The sequence below is a fragment of the Hyperolius riggenbachi genome, chromosome 12 (assembly GCF_040937935.1).
Source record: "Hyperolius riggenbachi isolate aHypRig1 chromosome 12, aHypRig1.pri, whole genome shotgun sequence".
In the NCBI taxonomy this organism is placed as follows: Eukaryota; Metazoa; Chordata; class Amphibia; order Anura; family Hyperoliidae; genus Hyperolius; species Hyperolius riggenbachi.
The window spans coordinates 87,120,581-87,140,938 of NC_090657.1; positions in this window are offsets into that span (position 1 = coordinate 87,120,581).

Consider the following 20,358-nt stretch of genomic DNA (forward strand, 5'->3'; position numbering starts at 1 on the left):
GTGTAAATAACTCATCACCTGCAGCTCTGTGTTCCTCTCTCTCTTTCTCTATCCCTCTCTCTCTCTCTCTCTCTTTCTCTCTCTCTCTCTCTACCTAATGCAATGTAAACAGAGTTTACAGCCAGGAATAGCTCATTCTGAATGGGGGGGGGGGGAGCTACAAGTTAGGAAAAAATACAGGTCCTTCTCATCAGATCCTTCTCTGTATCTAAAAAATCCCTCAACTGTTATCATATGATCTGTGAAAAATCAGTGTGTGTGTAAGCAGGGCAGAGACAGACAGTAAATCATTCCTCTGACTTGGGCCTAGGCCCCCTTCCCCAGCTGAGCACATTGGGAAACGGAATTGCCAATGAAACGCACGTTACTTACGTTCCAATTTAATTTTAAGCGATGCAATTGCAATTTCATTCACCACAATGAATTAAATTTGCAATGCGTTTGCATATTTTTGTCGGCAACCATGCAATACAATTTCGCAGTGAATCGCAACATATAGGTGGTGCAGTCTATGCACTTCTGATGTCTCCCCCCAGATAGCATTCCAGCATGTTCCTGAAAATGCAGCAAAAATTGCCCTTTGTGGGGACCAAGCTCATTCAGAATCCATTACGATGCACACATCTTCCAGTAATGTGTGCTTCACAATAACATTATTATTTTTTTATATTATTTATTGGATTTATATAGCGCCAACAAATTACGCAGTGCTGCAAAATAAATAGGATTACAGACAATGATAATGAGCAGGGCCGATTTACCATAAGGCACTGTAGGCACGTGCCTACAGGCGCCTGATGATGGAAAGGCGGCTCACTTGCCTCCACCAGGGCTCTCTCCCTCCTTATACAGATTCCTGAGCAGAGTGCAAATGTGAGGTTACTCACCCTGCTCTCGGCATTCCCCTGATGAGATTCCCCTTCAGTCAGGGGGACCTCTAGCTACTTAATGCTGAGGGTACCTCTGGCTACCTAATACTAGGGGGCACCTGTAGCTACCTACACTACGCAGGGGAAGTAGTAGCGCTTATTTTTACATTACCCCCTATTATAATGTGCTCTATTATACAGCACTTCCCCCACGATGGTGGAAAATGCCAAGGAACCCCTGCATAGTACTCAAGGAACCCTGATTGAGAAAGCCTGGATTAGGAGTTTGGCAGTGTCTGGGGTGAGGAAGGGCCGGACAAAATAATAATTGCTATTCATTTGTAAATAAAGCATAATATACATGGTATCCAGTGGCACACAGCTCAGCTGGTGGTTTCTGACAGAATCTGACACAACACAGTGGCAATGTGCAAATATAAACACAATTGCCTAATCATGGCAGCATGTTCATTGGGATTATAACTTATTTTATGCTGCAATGCAACACGTATGAAGTTAAAGTGAACCTCCGGACTAAAAATTGACTCAGCAGCACTGAAAAGGCCTGGTGTTTCTTTAACAGTTTCACAGCATCAGAACTTTGTTTCTCTTATCCAAGCCTCATTTTTAGCTGCACAGAAGAAAACTGCCCGGGCTTTTTTCCCCTGGTGCTGTGCAAAGCATGATGGGATTTCTGATGTTGTTGCTCTCGTTCTGCTGTTTTGGTGCAAATTTTTCTTTTTCTTACATTTTGAATTTGACATTTGAAGCCTAGTGTGTGCAGCTGGGAGGGGTTATCAGGACACAGGAGCATTGGAACTGTGTCTCCTGGTCCTTGTCACCTCCTTTCAACTAAAAAGATGGCTGCCCCCATGACAAAGATGGCAGCCCCCATGAATCACAAACATTTGCCTGTTTTTTTTACAACAGGGTGGGTAAAAAATTATATTACCTATCTATTCTAATTAACATAACTAATGTAACTTAATGACAGTATGTTTGTTTAGGCTGAAGTTCCCCTTTAAGGTGCCCATACACTTGTCAGATTGGCAGCAGATAGATAAGAAATGCATCTGATGATCTATCTAATGCGTTTTTAGAACATTTTTTTACCAGGATAGAATTCCAATAGATTTCAGTTTGAAATCTATTGAAATTCGATCTGATGGCATTTTTTTGCCATCAGATTTCCATTAAAGAGTAACTGTCAGGCTGCAGAAGCTAATTTAAACCTCTATTCTCCTGTGTTAAACAGTTTAGAAGGAAGCCCAAAAGCAATTAGTGAAGATAAAAATCTCAGTTACCTTTGATGTGTGCTTATCTTAAAGGCTGTTATAGACCCATAAAGACGCAAGCCGCATACTAAACTGCAAAGCATTCTGGGGCCCTCCCCTCGGCTGCTAATGAGACGTTACAGCAGCTTGTGTAATCAGTCCAGCGCGTACACTGATAAATCTTGGGCAGAGTACACTGCAGGAGTCAGCTATTGTTCCTAGCCACATGGCTCATTAATATTCACTGCACACTGTGTTATTTAGTACCAGCTTATCTGTGATCAGGAAGCAGGCAGGACATGACGACACATTTGACAGAAAAACATGGAACCTGCCATGAGCTGTCAGGAGCATCTATCTCTGCATATACTATATACAAATTCTGTGAAATCCAAACGTGGACAGTGAAATGCATATGTAATGTAAGTACAGCCAATCTTTAGCTACTGATATATGTGTTTATTTTCTCTGAGACCTTATACCTAACAGCTCCTCTTTAAGGCCAATGCAAACTGATAAGCAATCTCATCAGATCGACCTAAATTTTCCACCCTGCCAGATTGATGGAAATCCATCGAAATCGATCGAAATCGGCCATCGATCGGTCAATTGGCCAACCGATTTGCAAACGATCAATCGATCGATCGATCGGGATCGATCGGTCGGCCAGAAAATCGGCTGAGTGTATGGGCCCCTTAAGACTAGTACATTGAGGCACAAAAGGGAAAAAAATCCTCTGATCATGCAGATATTTAGTATACAGTAAGTATTTAGTATACGTAAAAACAAAATACGTAAATGCACTTACAAACATTATTATTATTATTAGTTTTATTTATAAACATATTACACAACACATTATTATTATTAGCTTTATTTATAAACATATTACATAGCACTGTACAATAATTACGGAAAACATTACTCAATGGAACAGAGACAGGCCACTTAATACAAGACAGTTTGGACTGGAGCCGAGAAGGGAGAGACAGGACGGGTCAAAGCATGAGGGGAGAGCATTGGCCCCCACATCGGCGGGGAGGGGGGCACTCCCCTCCTCCCTCACTTCGGGCTCTCCCCTCAGCGTTCCCCCTCCAGCATTAATTGGCGGTAAGAACACAGGCATACCTCTATGTGTTTCACACACTAGGCAGAATCGCATATGCGTTTTCCACTAAGTACTATGGGGAAAACTCATGCGATTCTGCCTAGTGTGTTCCTTTCCTAAGGCAAGAGGCTACTTAATTATTTTATCTGGAGGTATGTAACTACTTAATTATTTGTGACTTCTTAAAGGCTTACATAAGCCTAAATTGAAAAATAATTTTTACTTACCTGGGACTTCTACCAGCCCCCTGCAGCCATCCCGTGCCCTTGCAGTCACAGATCCTCCTGTCCCCTGCCGCCAGCTAGTTTCATTTCGCCGACAGGCCTGGCCACACGTAGCCTTCTTCACATTCCCATCTGCATTGGCGTCCTGCGTATGCACAGGACGCTATTGCGGACAGGAGCACGAAGAAGGAGACGCGTTGCCAGGCCTGCGCAGGCGCAGTGAGCCTGTCAGCGAAAATGAAACTAGCTTGCGGCGGGGGACCTGAGGATCCGTGAATGACTGCGAGGGCACGGGAGGGCTGCAGGGGGCTGGTAGAAGTCCCAGGTAAGTAAAAAATATTTTTTAATATAATCTTGAGTATCCCTTTAATATTTTTTTATTGGGGCGCATGTGACTACAGTATATGCAGACCCGTCACCCGAGTATAGGCCGACCCCCCAACTTTCCCCCCCAAAATTTGTAAAAAATGATTGACTCAAATATAAGCTGAGGGTAGGAAATGCAGGAGCGGTGCAGGTGGAATTTCAGGGGGAATATTAGTGATGGCTCTGTGTGCATCCTTTGATAGTGAAAACAGTCTGATTTATAGCGTTAAAAGTGTGCATGCCTTTAATATGCACAGGACGCTGCTTGTACCTTTATTTCATATTTACCATATTTCCTTTATAAATCATCATTGCAAATCAGTGAATAAAAACCCTACTAAAAACATGAGTACTGCTGTCTGCAAGTAGCAGTAGCTAGCAGAGTTCCGATATTCAAGTTGACTGCTGCATGTACCCCTCCCTCCCTCACCATGTACATAGTGCTGCAGGCCCATTTGGTGGCCGTGTTACCCTCCTCCCCAAGTGTCCAACCCGAGTGTCTCCATTTGCCTGAGTCCCAGACAGAGCCAGATTAAGACCACACAGGGCCCCAAGCAGAGCAACAACTTTAGGGCCCCCTTATTCACCCTGTTGAAAGGATATAGGTCGCCGGATGTCCCCCCAGAGTAGATGGCAAGACAACCCCCCAGGAAAGGTAACCGGATGCTCCCCCAGTATAGGCAGCCAGATGACTCCCCAGTATAGCCAGCTGTCACCCCCCCCCCCCCAGTATAGGTAGCCAGATGACCCCCCCCCCCCCAGTAGAGCCAGCTGTCACTCTCCCAGTATAGGTAGCCAGATGTCCCCCCAGTATAGCCAGCTGTCACCCCCCCCCCCCAGTATAGGTAGCCAGATGACCCCCCCAGTATAGCCAGCTGTCACCCCTCCCCAGTATAGGTAGCCAGATGACCCCCCCCAGTATAGCCAGCTGTCACCCCCCCCCCCAGTATAGGTAGCCAGATGACCCCCCCCCCCCCCAGTATAGCCAGCTGTCACCCCCCCCCCCCCCCCCCAGTATAGGTAGCCAGATGACTCCCCCTTTAGAGGTAGCCAGATGTTTCCCCACCCAGGCAGCCCACTATTTCCACAGTATAGGTAGCCAGATAACCCCCGCAGTATGGATAGCCAGATGACCCCCCCCCCCCCCCCCCAGTAGAGGTAACCAGATCCAAATTTCTCCCAGCCAGTGTCTCACAGGTGGGTCACATGGTAAGAGAACCAATCGCAAATCAATGCACGATGAAACGATTTGCGCCTGATTTCGATCAATATGATCTGTCACGATGGAAAATCTAGGTTGATCTGCTGCTGGCAATGGCCCATAGATCTGCTGCTGATCAATGGCCCATAGAGTTGCATTGGATCTAATGGTGCAGTAATGCCTTTAGATCGATTTTCAATAGGTTTCATTCTGAAATCTATTGGAAATCTGTTCCTACTTTGTGGCACACACCAGATAGATTGCTGTCAGATTCGTCCTGACAGGCATCGGACAGAAATATATCTAAATCAAATCTGCTGCAATTCTATCAGTGTATGGCCACCTTAAGAAGCACTGAGGAGAATTTGCACCGAAGATGCATCACAGGAACCTGAAGAGGTAATAGACACTTTGCTCCCCTCTGCTCACACTTTGTGAATTGCATCATTTTTGCTGCTCGGTATGCCAGAACGTGTTAAACTAACAAGATTCACGTCTGTGCATGGTTGTGGCCATGCCCAGGTATAACTCGGGTGATAAAACTAAAGGTGCGTGCGTACACATGCACTACAGCAGCCAACGATGGGTCCGTCAGCACCTGTCGGCGGACTGATAAGGCTGTTCCTGAATGATCCGCCAGGCGGATCGTTCAGGAACAGCCTTATCAGTCCACCGACGGTGCATACACACGCACTACAGTCTGCTGAAAACCCGCCCAGCGGGAGGTGCCGACAGACCCTAATACGCTTTGTAATGTATACAAAGCATATTATACAGGCTGCCTCCTGCCCTGGTGGTCCCAGTGATCGAGAGACCACCAGGGCAGGCTGCAGCCCTCCCTGTCTGCACACACACACATACTGATCTGCCCCCCCCCTGCCCTCTGATCGCCCACAGCACTCCTCAGACCCCCCCCCCCCCTGCCCACCCCCCAGACCCATGTTTGCACCCAATCACCCCCCTAATCACCCATTAATCACTCCCTGTCACTATCTGTCAATGCTATTTTTTAGGTTAGGTCCTAAACTGTAGTGATGGGTCGTTCCCGAACGAGCCGGCTCTAAGAGCCGGCTCTTTGATGCGAACGACAAGAGCCGGTTCTCGGTATAGAAAGAGCCGATGCCTCAGCCGCCCAACACAGCTCTGATTTGCTGTGTAATAAAGGGCGCTGAGGCATGCTGGGAGATGTAGTCCTCCTTTTGCAGCTTGTAGGAGTGTATGGGGCAGAGCAGAGCAGTAGCAGGAGGGATTGCCCAGTCAGAGAAGCAGTCTGGAGTTGTCATGGAGACGGGGCGGGGCTTTTACTCCGATTCTGAGTGGTGTCTAGAGATATTTAATGAAAAGCCGATTCAGAGCCGTAAGAGCCGGAATTCCCATCACTACTAAACTGCCCCCTGGGGGCTCCTGATCAACCCCCCCCCCACACACACACACCCTCAGATCCTCCCCAGACCCCCCCTTCCTGTGTACTGTATACATCTATTCTTCCCTGTAATCACCCACTGATCACCTGTCAATCACCCATCAATCACCCCCTGTCACTAACACCCATCAGATCAGACCCTAACCTGCCCCTTGCGGGCACCTGATCACCCGTCCGCACACTCAGATCGCCCGCAGACCACCCTCAGTTCGCCTCTGAAGTGCATTGTTTACATCTGTTCTCCCCTCTAATCACCCCCCAAATCAGCCATCAATCACTCCCTGTCACTGTCTGTCAACACTATTTTTTAGGTTAGGTCCTAAACTGCCCCCTGGGGGCTCCTGCTCACCCCCCCCCCCCCCCCCGCACACACACACACCCTCAGATCCTCTCAAGACCCCCCCCCCCCCCTGTGTACTGTATACATCTATTCTTCCCTGTAATCACCCACTGATCACCTGTCAATCACCCCCTGTCACCACCTGTCACTAACACCCATCAGATTAGACCCTAACCTGCCCCTTGCAGGCACCTGATCACCCGCCCACACCCTCAGATCGCCTGCAGACCGCCCTCGGATTGCCTCCGAATGCATTGTTTACATCTGTTCTCCCTTCTAATCACCCACTAATCAGCCATCAATCACCCATCAATCACCGCGTCACCACCTGTCACTGCTACCCATCAGATCAGGCCCTAATCTGCCCCTTGCGGGCACCCAATCACCCGCCCACACCCTCATATTGCCCTCAGACCCCCCCTTATCAATTTGTCAGTGCATTGCTTGCATATATTCTCCGCTGTAATCACCTACTGATCACATATCAATCACCCCGTCACCCCCTGTCACCACCTGTCACTGCTACCCATCAGATCAGACCCTCATCTGCCCCTTGCGGGCACCCAATCACCCGCCCACACCCTCAGAATGCCCTCAGACCCCAGCCCTGATCACCTCGCCAGTGCATTTCTTGCATCTATTCTCCCCTCTAATCACACCCTGATCACGTATCAATCACCCCGTCACCCCCTGTCACCACCTGTCACTGCTACCCATCAGATCAGACCCTAAACTGCCCCCTGCGGGCACTCAAACACCCGCCCACACCCTCAGATCACCCTCAGACACCGCCTGAACACCTCTCCAGTGCATTATTTACATCTGTTCTCCCCTCTAATCACGCATCAATCACCCCCTGTCACTGCTACCCATCATACCCATCAGATCAGACCCTCATCTGCCCCTTTGCAGGCACCCAATCACCCGCCCACACCCTCGGATCGCCCTCAGACCCCATCAATTACCTCGTCACCACCTGTCACCCCCTAGCACACCTACCCATCAGATCAGGACCTAATTTGCCCCGTGTGGGTTCCTGATCACTCGGCCAAACCCTCAGATCCCCCTAAGACCCCCTTCCGATCACCTCCCCAGTGCATTGATTGCATCTATTCTCCCCTCTAATCACCCCCTGAGACACCCATCAATCACTTCCTGTCACCCCTTAGCACTCCTATCCATCAGATCAGGCCCTAATCTGCCCCCTGCTGGCTTCTGATCACCCAGCCACACCCTCACCCGCCCCACTGCAGTGACAGAATTTTTTTTTTATCACTGCTGGTCTCTACGACTTAATTGTAGCTGAGACCAACCATTATGCCACACAATACGCAACCGCCAATCCAAGAAGCTACCATGCTCAGCCTTTTCGGTGGAAACTACTCCAAGTTTCCGAACGTTTCATTTATTGGGGCCTTCTCCTTAACATGGGTCTAGTCAAAAAGAATGTATTGCGGTCTTATTGGTCTACGCACCCAATACATCACATGCCCATGTTCTCTGCTGCCATGTCCAGGTCACGATTTGAGAACATCCTGCGCTTCCTGCACTTCAGTGCCAATACAACCTGTCATCTAAGAGGCCACCCTGCTTATGACCAGTTCCACTAAATTCGGCCCCTCATAGACCACCTGTCATCAAAATTTGCAGATGCTTATACCCCTGACCAGGCATTTTGAGGCATTTGGTTTCCAGACTACTCCTCACTGTTTGGGGCCCCTAAAATGCCAGGGCTGTATAGGAACCCCACCAAGTGATCCCATTTTAGAAAGAAGACACCCCAAGGTATTCTGTTAGGTGTATGATGAGTTCATAGAAGATTTTATTTTTTGTCACAAGTTAGTGGAAAATGACACTTTGTGAAAAAAACAATAAAAATCAATTTTCGCTAACTTGTGACAAAAAATAAAATCTTCTATGAACTCACCATACTCCTAACGGAATACCTTGGGGTGTCTTCTTTCTAAAATGGGGTCACTTGTGGGGTTCCTATACTGCCCTGGCATTTTAGGGGCCCTAAACCGTGAGGAGTAGTCTAGAAACCAAATGCCTCAAAATGACCTGTGAAATCCTAAAGGTACTCATAGGACGTTGGGCCCCTTTGCGCACCTAGGCTGCAAAAAAGTGTCACATGTGGTATTGCCGTGTGTTTCAGGGTGTATGTTTACACATACCCATGCTGGGTGGGAGAAATCTCTCTGTAAATGGACATTCATCTGCAGATCAGATCCACCAGGATGGATCTTCAAATAGAGATATAGACTACGAATGCATTTTGCAGGAACTGAACTTTTGCAGTTACTGATCTGTTGCATGTGTATAGCATCTTTGTGTGCAGCATCTTGCAAAGATATCTGATGGGGAGTTCAGCTTAATAGAATAGACTGTGGAGGTATGGCTCTCATACTACATGGAAGGGTCTGTGATCTTTCATTTTCCAAAGACTTTTATCTGCTGTGTTGACCCACCTTAAAGCAGACCTGAACTCAGAACTCCTCTTTGCTCTAAAAGATACACAACAGCATAATAACCTTTAAACCAAAAACATTTCCTTGTTACAGCTGATAGAAATCCTAAAATAAATCTGCACAGTTTCTACTTCCTGATTCATGGAAGCAGACATATTGTTTACAGCCTGTGCTTTCAAATGGGCTTATCTGCTTATCTGCCATAGGCAGTCATGTGACATAGGGGGAGAGATCAAATTACAACATGTGATTAGACACAAATGAAGGGGAATTTAACAGGCTAAACTCTCTAAATACATATAGGGTGCATTTCACTATGTTTTCCTTCTGTCTTGTGCAAGAGTTCAGGTCCACTTTAACTTAGATCAGATACTATTTAACATGTGGGCCAGCCAGCCATGGGTGGAGTGCACAGTCTAAATTTGAGTGATTTAGGGAAGCTTCTGCTTTTAAAAAATAGTTCCATTGTGTCAAACTGAAATGGTAGTAAAATTACAGTTTCCTGGTTGTGTGTTTATAGGTGTGAAAGAGGAAGTACATATTCCAGACTCAAAAACCTGAGTAACAAAAGGTAATTTTATTGTAGCTGTTAGCTACTCTATATTTTTAGTTGATTCAGCTAAATGCACTATTATGCCTACCCCAACTAATTGAAGAAATGAATCATTTGACCACTTGCCCAAGGCTCCTAGATCTACGGTGCATCTCATAAGACAGTACATGTTGGTGCACTACTCTCTTCATTCAGATGAATAGTCAGCTTATGGAGTGAACCAATTTCTGCATTGAGATGATTAGTCCCCTGACCAAGTTCATGGGCGCATTGGCGTAACAATAGGGAATGCAGCCCCTGTACACGCGTGGGGGGGGGGGGCAGGGCCGTTTTGGGGGGCAGGAGGGGTCGCAGCATAAGGGGAGAGCATGGCCACACTCGGGCTCTCCCCTCCATCAAACAGTGGCAGCAGGCGACGAGCAGGAACACATACCTCCATGCATTCCACTCGCTGGAGGTTGCTCTCTCTAAGGCCCATATGCAATTCATATTTTCACCTGAGTTTTCTCTTAGGTGATAATTTTAAACTTGTCGATAAAATGCTTTTTAAGCCACCAGAAAGCAAGAAAATACTCAAAATAATTTTGATAGTACTTTTTCACCTACTTTTTGGTACTTTTTTAGTTGAAAATTGCTGAAAAGTTATTTTAAATCGAAGATGAAAAATTATCTCCTAGGAGAAAACTCAGGTGAAAAGGTGAATTGCATATGGCCCCAAGTGTCTGATGCTACTTCCTGTTTAAACAGGAAGTAACGTGAGGCACTTAGAGATCGGACCTCCATAGTGGATGGAAGTATGTGTTTCTGCCCGAAGCCTGCTGCCACTGTTTGATGGAGGGGAGAGCTGAGGGAAGAGTCCGAGGTAAGGGAGGGGGGGGCGACTGTCCCCCCTCCCCACCGATGTGTGGCCATGCTCTCCCCTCATGCTGCGACCCCTCCTACCCCCCCAAAACGGCCCTGAGCGGGCCCAGGGGGGCCATCAAAATTTTTGCAGGGGGGCCCGGTGATTTCTAGTCTTGCCCCTGCATGGGTGCCCTGAGATTTATTCATGGCACTCCAAAGGGGTATGTACCTGCCCCACTTTTCAAATAATGTAGCAGTGCAAGTATCCCAGGAACCCAAGGTTCAACCCTGGGGCAGGATATTATCTGCAGAATGTATGTTTGTACCTTCTCCTCAAGCTGGTGTGCGTTTCTTCCAAGCACCTTGGTTTCCTCTTATAACTCAGAAACAGAATTGTAGGCTATTTAGGTCCCCCACAAATTACTCTTGGATTATGGTATGGACATCAGACTGACTACAATAAGAAACTTAGCTCGAGAGGCGGTCTGAGAATCTGCTGCTGACATGAACTGTTCACTGTGTTCTGTAAACAGCTGTAGAAATGCCACAATATGTAAATGCACAAGTTATACAGTAAGTAGCACCTACAATGTGTTTTGCTATTCTATTTATATAAACTTCAACAGGGCCAAGCCAAAGCAGAGGCGAGAGAGGCCCCAGCCTCAGGGCGGAGTGTAGGAGGGGGCGCACAGCTCACTCAGCTATCATTCCCCTATTGTGTTTAAAGCAAAGATAAATAAGAAAAGGGGATACATGGCAGTGACTGCAAGTCAGATAACTAGAGATTAAGGTCAGTGGCGTAGCTAAGGAGCTGTGGGCCCTGATGCAAGTTTTACATGGGGCCCCCCCAAGAACTTTATACATAACAATTGATACGGCGCACCAAAACTTGCCAAGGACAACCACAGTGTCAGAGTTGCAAGAAGGGGATGAGGAACAGTTTGTTAAGGATTACTACTGTTCAAAGCATCTATAGAAGTGATTATTACCAGCACATGACCAATAGAGAGCTAATTCTGTGATAGAGGGTGGACCCTTTGGGGCCCCTCTGGCCCAAGGGCCCCGATGCGGTTGCTACCTCTGCACCCCCTATTGCTACGCCCCTGATTAAGGTGTTAGGGGGAGAGTAAGAGGCCCTGGGACTCCTCTTACTCTAATAGCAATCAGTGTGTGACGGGCGGCTTGGGTGGGAGGAATGGGGGGGGGGGGGGTGCACTTTAGTGTCTCAGCCTTGGGTGCTGGAGGACCTTGTCCCGGCTCTGAGCTTCTCATAGTGTTTTACTGTGTATATCATAAAGGTTGTAGTACTGTTATTCACCACAAGCTAGAGCACTCTGTTTCAGTCAATATATAACTGCAAGAGGAAATTTCTGGAAGAGAAAAAGAGAGAAGTAGAGAGAGAGAGAGAGAGAGAGAGATTTTAATCGGAAGGAGTAACCTCGCACATATACGCAGTTGGGTCCATAACACGCCATGGCAATACTCCCTCACTGCTGTGAGTGCTGTGAGCATGCACGCTACACTCAGGAGGCTGTCAGGAGCATGGCCACATTACCTTAGGGACCCAACTGCACATGCCTGAGAGCTGCAAACATGCGGCGGGGGGGGGGGGGGGAGGAGGGCCTGGGTGCCCAAGCACCACCTCCTTTTGTGTGACCCACTACCCTAGGCCCTTCCAACAGACTTCCTTCTTATTACGAGTCTGTGGTGTGGAGTGGACTGGAGGGTTGCAGCAGATTTTCAGTAAGTAACTTGCTGGTTGCTGACAGATGCAGGGATCCAGGCGGCACAGGCGCCAGCAAGTAGGTATTTCCTTAAGGCTTGTTGTCTCCATGGCAACTGCACACTGCTTGTATCACGTATCGTTGCCATCCTGATGTCATGATAGGATGCGCACTGCGCCCCAGGTGAAGTTAGCAGGAGATAGGATGCGCGCAGCGAGGGCCGCGAAGGCATATTACAGTCACAAATATCGTAAGTGAGCCGGCAGCAGGGACCGGAGGATCGTTTTATCCTGACGTGGGCACAAAAAGTCTGTGGGGGGCCGTTAGAAGCCACAGGTAAGTTAATCTCATTTTTTAAAATAGCCTTACAGTACTCCTTTAAACATTTTTAGCACATACATTTAATTTTTTCTGTTTTATTTTGCATTGTGACTTTTCTTTAGTGTTTTCTGTGGTCAGCAATGCACCTGTCAGTTTTCTCTACCCTTATATTTCAACCAAAGTGAGGAACAGGAAATGAGAAGAATGCTAAATAGAATGACAGTGTTCAATGGTCTCTAACCACATGCCACATGCTCTCTTTCTATGGAAGTGTCCTTAAAATGTGTTTTTCTACTGAACTGAGGTAAACACCCATAGTCCGGTTTTGTTGTTTTACTTTTAGTGCTATTTAATAATAGCTTTTTCTTTCTCATTTTTTTTATTGCTTTCCTTTTGCCTTATTTACCTAACCTATGGAGAAAACTCTGTTATTTCCACACACTTAAAGGATACCTGAATTGCCATGTGACATAATGAGATAGACATGTGTACGTACAGTGCCTAGCACACAAATAACTATGTTGTGTTCCTTTTTTTCTTTCTCTGCCTGAAAGAGTTAAGTATCAGGTATGTAAGTGGCTGACTCAGACAGGAAGTTACTACAGTGTGACCCTCACTGATAAGAAATTCCCCTTTTTATCTCTTTCTTGCTCTCAGAAGACATTTTCTGCTAGGGAAGTGTTTCATAGTTGGAATTTCTTATCAGTGATGGTCACAGTGTAGTCACTTCCTGTCTGAGTCAGGACTGAGTCAGCCACTTACAGTACATACCTGATATTTAACTCTTTCAGACAGAGGAAGACAAAAGGAACACAGCATAGTTATTTGTGTGCCAGGCACTGTACATACACATGTCTATCTCATCATGTCACATGTCACTTCGGGTATCCTTTAAAGGGGTACTCTGTTCCTGGACCACACTTTCCACAGGGAAAATATGATAAATAAAATATGATTTAAAAAATGATATACAAAATAAACTTGTATTTAAAACGCAAGTTTCTGCAACAATTTATATGTGCAATACATAGTGTGCAATACGAGGAAATGCAATAGAGAAAGACTGCTCTACCTCTAATACCTTGTGTAAGGTGCTGGATACCAAACAGCAGGACAGGAACACAGGGAAGATGAAGTCCGCACACTTGCTGGTACAATCCAAGGGTTTTTATTTTAATCCAACTCGCAAAGACAGAAAATTGGCTGACATGTTTCGGATAGGATCCTTACTCATAGCCTAAACACTCTGACATCTTGGTGGGACATATATACTAGCAAGACCGCCCCTAGGGGCGTATACTCCTACAGCCATAGGAGAGAAACCTTAACTCAGTTTTATTTTTATTTTTAAATTTTTAAAGGCGCAGGCATAAAGTCTGCAAAAATATGTCCACCATGACAAACATATATTTCAATACATGAAATAGCAAAATGACAAAAATACAATGACAATAATAAAAAAGTACAAAAGTACAAAATTACCAAAACAGTTAAAACGATATCAGTATATAAAATTAATATCCCACCTGGCATTTAAGCCATTGGGTTCCCTAGTGCCCATCTGTAGAATCCAAAAAGCCTCCCCCATAAAAGCTTCGCAACTTCGCAACTTCTGGAGATAGAACCCCCCATCAAAAGAAAAATAATTATGTGATAGGAGAAACTCTGTCACTACCAGAATATAGGCCTGTAATGAGGTCGAAAATGAACTATACCTGGAAAGGTGAAACTCAACTCTTGGAAGACAGATAATATTAGCAATGTGGCGAGACACTATAGGGAGAAACATGATGGTATCATGAGGGGCTTTGCTTTTCAGGGGATTGAGAAGGTAACTGTTTCTTTTAGACGAGGTGATGCATACAAAAAATTACGAATAAGAGAGGCTTTTTGGATTCTACAGATGTGCACTAGGGAACCCAATGGCTTAAATGCCAGGTGGGATATTAATTTTATATACTGATATCGTTTTAACTGTTTTGGTAATTTTGTACTTTTTTATTATTGTCATTGTATTTTTGTCATTTTGCTATTTCATGTATTGAATTATATGTTTGTCATGGTGGACATATTTTTGCAGACTTTCTGCCTGCGCCTTTAAAAATAAAACTGAGTTAAGGTTTCTCTCCTATGGCTGTAGGAGTATACGCCCCTAGGGGCGGTCTTGCTAGTATATATCTCCCACCAAGATGTCAGTGTGTTTAGACTATGAGTAAGGATCTTATCCGAAACATGTCAGCCAATTTTCTGTCTTTGCGAGTTGGATTAAAATAAAAACCCTTGGATTGTACCAGCAAGTGTGCGGACTTCATCTTCACATAGTGTGCAATACATGGATCAGTGGCTAAAGCCTGGTATACACATCCAATTTTAAACGACGAGACAAATAACGTTTGCCTTGCCTGAACAGGAAGAGTTGAGATTTAAACACTGGCCTCCTGCATCAGAGGCAGAGCCCCCAACCATTACAATATCCACACAATTTAACCATCTCCATGTAGGGATATGAGAGTTTACCTACATAATCTATTCAATCAAAATTGAAAGTGTGTACCAGGATTAAGGGCTTGTTCACACTATAAGCGTTTCCATTTTTTTAAAAGCGCTAGCGATTTTAGAAATCGCTCTAAAAGCGCTTGTGCAATGATTTCCTATGAGAGTGTTCACATGTGAGCGTTTCGATTTGTATTAACATTGCAAACGCGCTACATGTACCATTTTCTGAGCATTTTGGCTCAATGGAAGGTATAGGGAAATCGCAAAGCACTTAAAAAGCACTTTATATAGTGATTTCCCGAGCACTTTTATGAATAAATACATACAAGAGTTCACTTCCTGACAGATGTCAGGAAGTGTCAAAATTAATCCCTGAGCAAAATTGCTTAGAAAAGCGCTTACAAAAGCGATTTTCTAAGCACAAAGCGGAGGGAAAAATGCTTTGAAAAGCGCTCTATAAATTGCTCAGTGCTTGCGACAGCGATGGCGATTTATAATGTGAACAAGGCTTTAGTTGTCCAATTTTACCTCTTCTGTGTGATATGCAGGGGTGTAGCAATAAAGGTTGCAGAGGTAGCCACTGCATCGGGCCCTTGGGTAGAGTTGGGCCGAACGGTTCGCCTGCGAACGGTTCCATGCGAACTTCAGTGGTTCGCGTTTGCGTCCCGCAGGCGAACCTTTGCGGAAGTTCGGTTCGCCCCATAATGCACATGGAGGGTCAACTTTGACCCTCTACATCACAGTCAGCAGGCCCAGTGTAGCCAATTAGGCTACACTAGCCCCTGGAGCCCCACCCCCCCTTATATAAGGCAGGCAGCGGCGGCCATAACGGTCACTCGTGTGCTGCCTGCGTTAGTGAGAGTAGGGCGAGCTGCTGCAGACTGTCTCTCAGGGAAAGATTAGTTAGGCTTAACTTGTTCCTGTCTGGCTGCATACCTGTTCTGTGAACCCACCACTGCATACCTGTGCTGTGAACCCACCACTGCATACCTGTGCTGTGAACCCACCACTGCATACCTGTGCTGTGAACCCACCACTGCATACCTGTTCAGTGAACCCACCACTGCATACCTGTGCTGTGAACCCACCACTGCATACCTGTTCAGTGAACCTGCCACTGCATACCTGTTCTGTTTAGTGGACCCACCACTGTATACCTGTTCATTGAACCCACCACTGCATACCTGTGCTGTGAACCCACCACTGCATACCTGTTCTGTGAACCCACCACTGCATACCTGTGCTGTGAACCCACCACTGCATACCTGTTCAGTGAACCTGCCACTGCATACCTGTTCTGTTCAGTGGACCCGCCACTGTGTACCTGTTCATTGAACCCACCACTGCATACCTGTGCTGTGAACCCACCACTGCATACCTGTTCTGTGAACCCACCACTGCATACCTGTGCTGTGAACCCACCACTACATACCTGTTCAGTGAACCTGCCACTGCATACCTGTTCTGTTCAGTGGACCCGCCACTGTATACCTGTTCATTGAACCCACCACTGCATACCTGTGCTGTGAACCCACCACTGCATACCTGTTCGGTGAACCCACCACTGCATACCTGTTCAGTGAACCCGCCACTGCATACCTGTTCTGTTCAGTGGACCCGCCACTGTATACCTGTTCAGTGAACCTGCCACTGCATACCTGTTCTGTTCAGTGGACCCGCCACTGTATACCTGTTCATTGAACCCACCACTGCATACCTGTGCTGTGAACCCACCACTGCATACCTGTTCTGTGAACCCGCCACTGTATACCTGTTCTGTTCAGTGGACCCGCCACTGTATACCTGTTCAGTGAACCCGCCACTGCATACCTGTTGTGTTCAGTGAACCTGCCACTGCATACCTGTTCTGTGAACCCGCCACTGCATACCTGTTCTGTTCAGTGGACCCGCCACTGTATACCTGTTCAGTGAACCCGCCACTGTATACCTGTTCTGTTTAGTGAACCCGCCACTGCATACCTGTTCTGTTCAGTGAACCCGCCACTGCATACCTGTTCTGTTCAGTGTACCCGCCACTGTATACCTGTTCAGTGAACCCGCCACTGCATATCTGTTCTGTTCAGTGGACCCGCCACTGTATACCTGTTCAGTGAACCCGCCACTGCATACCTGTTGTGTTCAGTGAACCTGCCACTGCATACCTGTTCTGTGAACCCGCCACTGTATACCTGTTCTGTTTAGTGAACCCGCCACTGTATACCTGTTCTGTTTAGTGAACCCGCCACTGCATACCTGTTCTGTTCAGTGGACCCGCCACTGTATACCTGTTCAGTGAACCCGCCGCTGCATACCTGTTCTGTTCAGTGGACCCGCCACTGTATACCTGTTCAGTGAACCCGCCACTGCATACCTGTTGTGTTCAGTGAACCTGCCACTGCATACCTGTTCTGTGAACCCGCCACTGTATACCTGTTCTGTTTAGTGAACCCGCCACTGTATACCTGTTCTGTTTAGTGAACCCGCCACTGCATACCTGTTCTGTTCAGTGGACCCGCCACTGTATACCTGTTCAGTGAACCCGCCACTGCATACCTGTTCTGTTCAGTGGACCCGCCACTGTATACCTGTTCAGTGAACCCGCCACTGCATACCTGTTGTGTTCAGTGAACCTGCCACTGCATACCTGTTCTGTGAACCCGCCACTGTATACCTGTTCTGTTTAGTGAACCCACCACTGTATACCTGTTCTGTTTAGTGAACCCGCCACTGCATACCTGTTCTGTTCAGTGGACCCGCCACTGTATACCTGTTCAGTGAACCCGCCACTGCATACCTGTTCTGTTCAGTGGACCCGCCACTGTATACCTGTTCAGTGAACCCGCCACTGCATACCTGTTCAGTGAACCCGCCACTGTATACCTGTTCTGTTCAGTGAACCCACCGCATCAGTGCGCATACCTGTGCAGTTAAGTGAACCCACCTACCTACGTGAGTGCACGCAGTGTGATATACCACTCCGTGCATACCCGATATGGACAAAACAGGTAGAGGAAGAGGTAGTGCCAGAGCCAGAGGAAGGCCACCCGGCAGATCTGCGCGAGGTCGTGTAAATGTAATTTCGTGTGGACCTGGCCCACAGTACAGTGCTCGGAAGAAGGCCCGTCCCATCACCTCCCAAGATTGTCAGGACGTGGTTGAGTATTTAGCGACACAGAACACCTCATCTTGCTCAGCCACCAGCGCTACTACTAGCACCACTTCCGCTGCATTTGACACTTCGCAAGAATTATTTAGTGTTGAAATCACTGATGCACAGCCATTGTTGTTACAGCCAGATGAATTTTCACCAGCTCATATATTTGAGTTACCCGGCAACACTATGGATGTAACGTGTAAGGAGGATGAAGGACCTACTGATGGTGCATGTTTGGATTTGTCTGAGGCAAGCGAAGCTGGGCAGGATGATTACGATGATGACGATGATAGGGATCCTCTGTATGTTCCCAATAGAGGAGATGAAGAGGGGGACAGTTCAGAGGGGGAGTCAGAGAGTAGTAGGAGGAGAGAAGTTGCTGAAAGAAGCTGGGGCAGCTCTTCGTCAGAAACAGCTGGTGGCAGAGTCCGGCACCATGTATCGCCACCTATGTACAGCCAGCCAACTTGCCCTTCAGCATCAGCTGCTGAGGTGACGGTCCCCATAGTGCCCACATCCCAGGGTGGCTCAGCGGTGTGGAAATTTTTTAATGTGTGTGCCTCAGATCGGACCAAAGCCATCTGTTCGCTCTGCCAACAAAAATTGAGCCGTGGAAAGGCCAACACTCACGTAGGGACAAGTGTCTTACAAAGGCACCTGGAGAAAAGGCACAAACAGCAATGGGATGGCCACCTGAGCAAAAGCAGCAGCAGCACACAAAAGCAAAGCCACCCTCCTTCTCCTCTTCCTCCTCCATCAGGTGCATTATCTGCTTCTGCCGCTTTCTCCCTTCCACCTTCACAGGCACCCTCCTCCACTCCGCCTCTGCCCTTGAGCGGTTCCTGCTCCTCTGCCCACAGCAGCAGTCAGGTGTCCGTGAAGGAAATGTTTGAGCGGAAGAAGCCAATTTCGGCCAGTCACCCCCTTGCCCGGCGTCTGACAGCTGGCGTGGCGGAACTGTTAGCTCGGCAGCTGTTACCATACCGGCTGGTGGACTCTGAGGCCTTCCGTAAATTTGTGGCCATCGGAACACCGCAGTGGAAGATGCCAGGCCGCACTTATTTTTCGAGAAAGGCCATACCCCAACTGCACCGTGAAGTTGAGAGGCAAGTGGTGTCATCTCTTGCGAAGAGCGTTGGGTCAAGGGTACACCTGACCACGGATGCCTGGTCTGCCAAGCACGGGCAGGGCCGCTACATTACCTACACAGCCCATTGGGTGAACCTGGTGGTGAACGATGGCAAGCAGGGCGCAGCGGACCAAATTGTGACACCTCCACGGCTTGCAGGCAGGCCTCCTGCCACCTCCTCTCCTCCTGCTACATGCTCTTCGCTGTCCTCCTCCTCCTTGGCTGAGTGGCAGTTCTCCTCTCCAGCTACACAGCCCCAGCTCCGCAGGGCCTATGCTGCATGCCAGGTAAGACGGTGTCACGCCATCTTAGACATGTCTTGTCTCAAAGCGGAGAGTCACACTGGAGCAGCTCTCCTGGCTGCTCTTAAGAAACAGGTGGATGAGTGGCTGACCCCGCACCACCTGGAGATAGGCAACGTGGTGTGCGACAACGGCAGCAATCTGCTTGCCGCTTTGCATATGGGGAAGCTGACACACATACCCTGCATGGCACATGTCATGAATCTAGTGGTTCAAAGATTTGTGGCAAAGTACCCTGGCTTAGCGAATGTCCTGAAGCAGGCCAGGAAGTTCTGTGGGCATTTGAGGCGGTCTTACACAGCCATGGCACGCTTTGCGGAAATTCAGCGCAAAAACAACATGCCGGTGAGACGCCTCATTTGCGATAGCCCGACTCGCTGGAACTCGACCCTGCTTATGTTCTCCCGCCTGCTAGAACAGAAGAAAGCCGTGACCCACTACCTCTACAACTACAGTAGAATGAAACAGTCTGGGAAGATGGGGATGTTCTGGCCCGACAACTGGACACTGATGGAAAATGCATGCAGGCTCATGCGGCCGTTTGAGGAGGTGACCAACCTGGT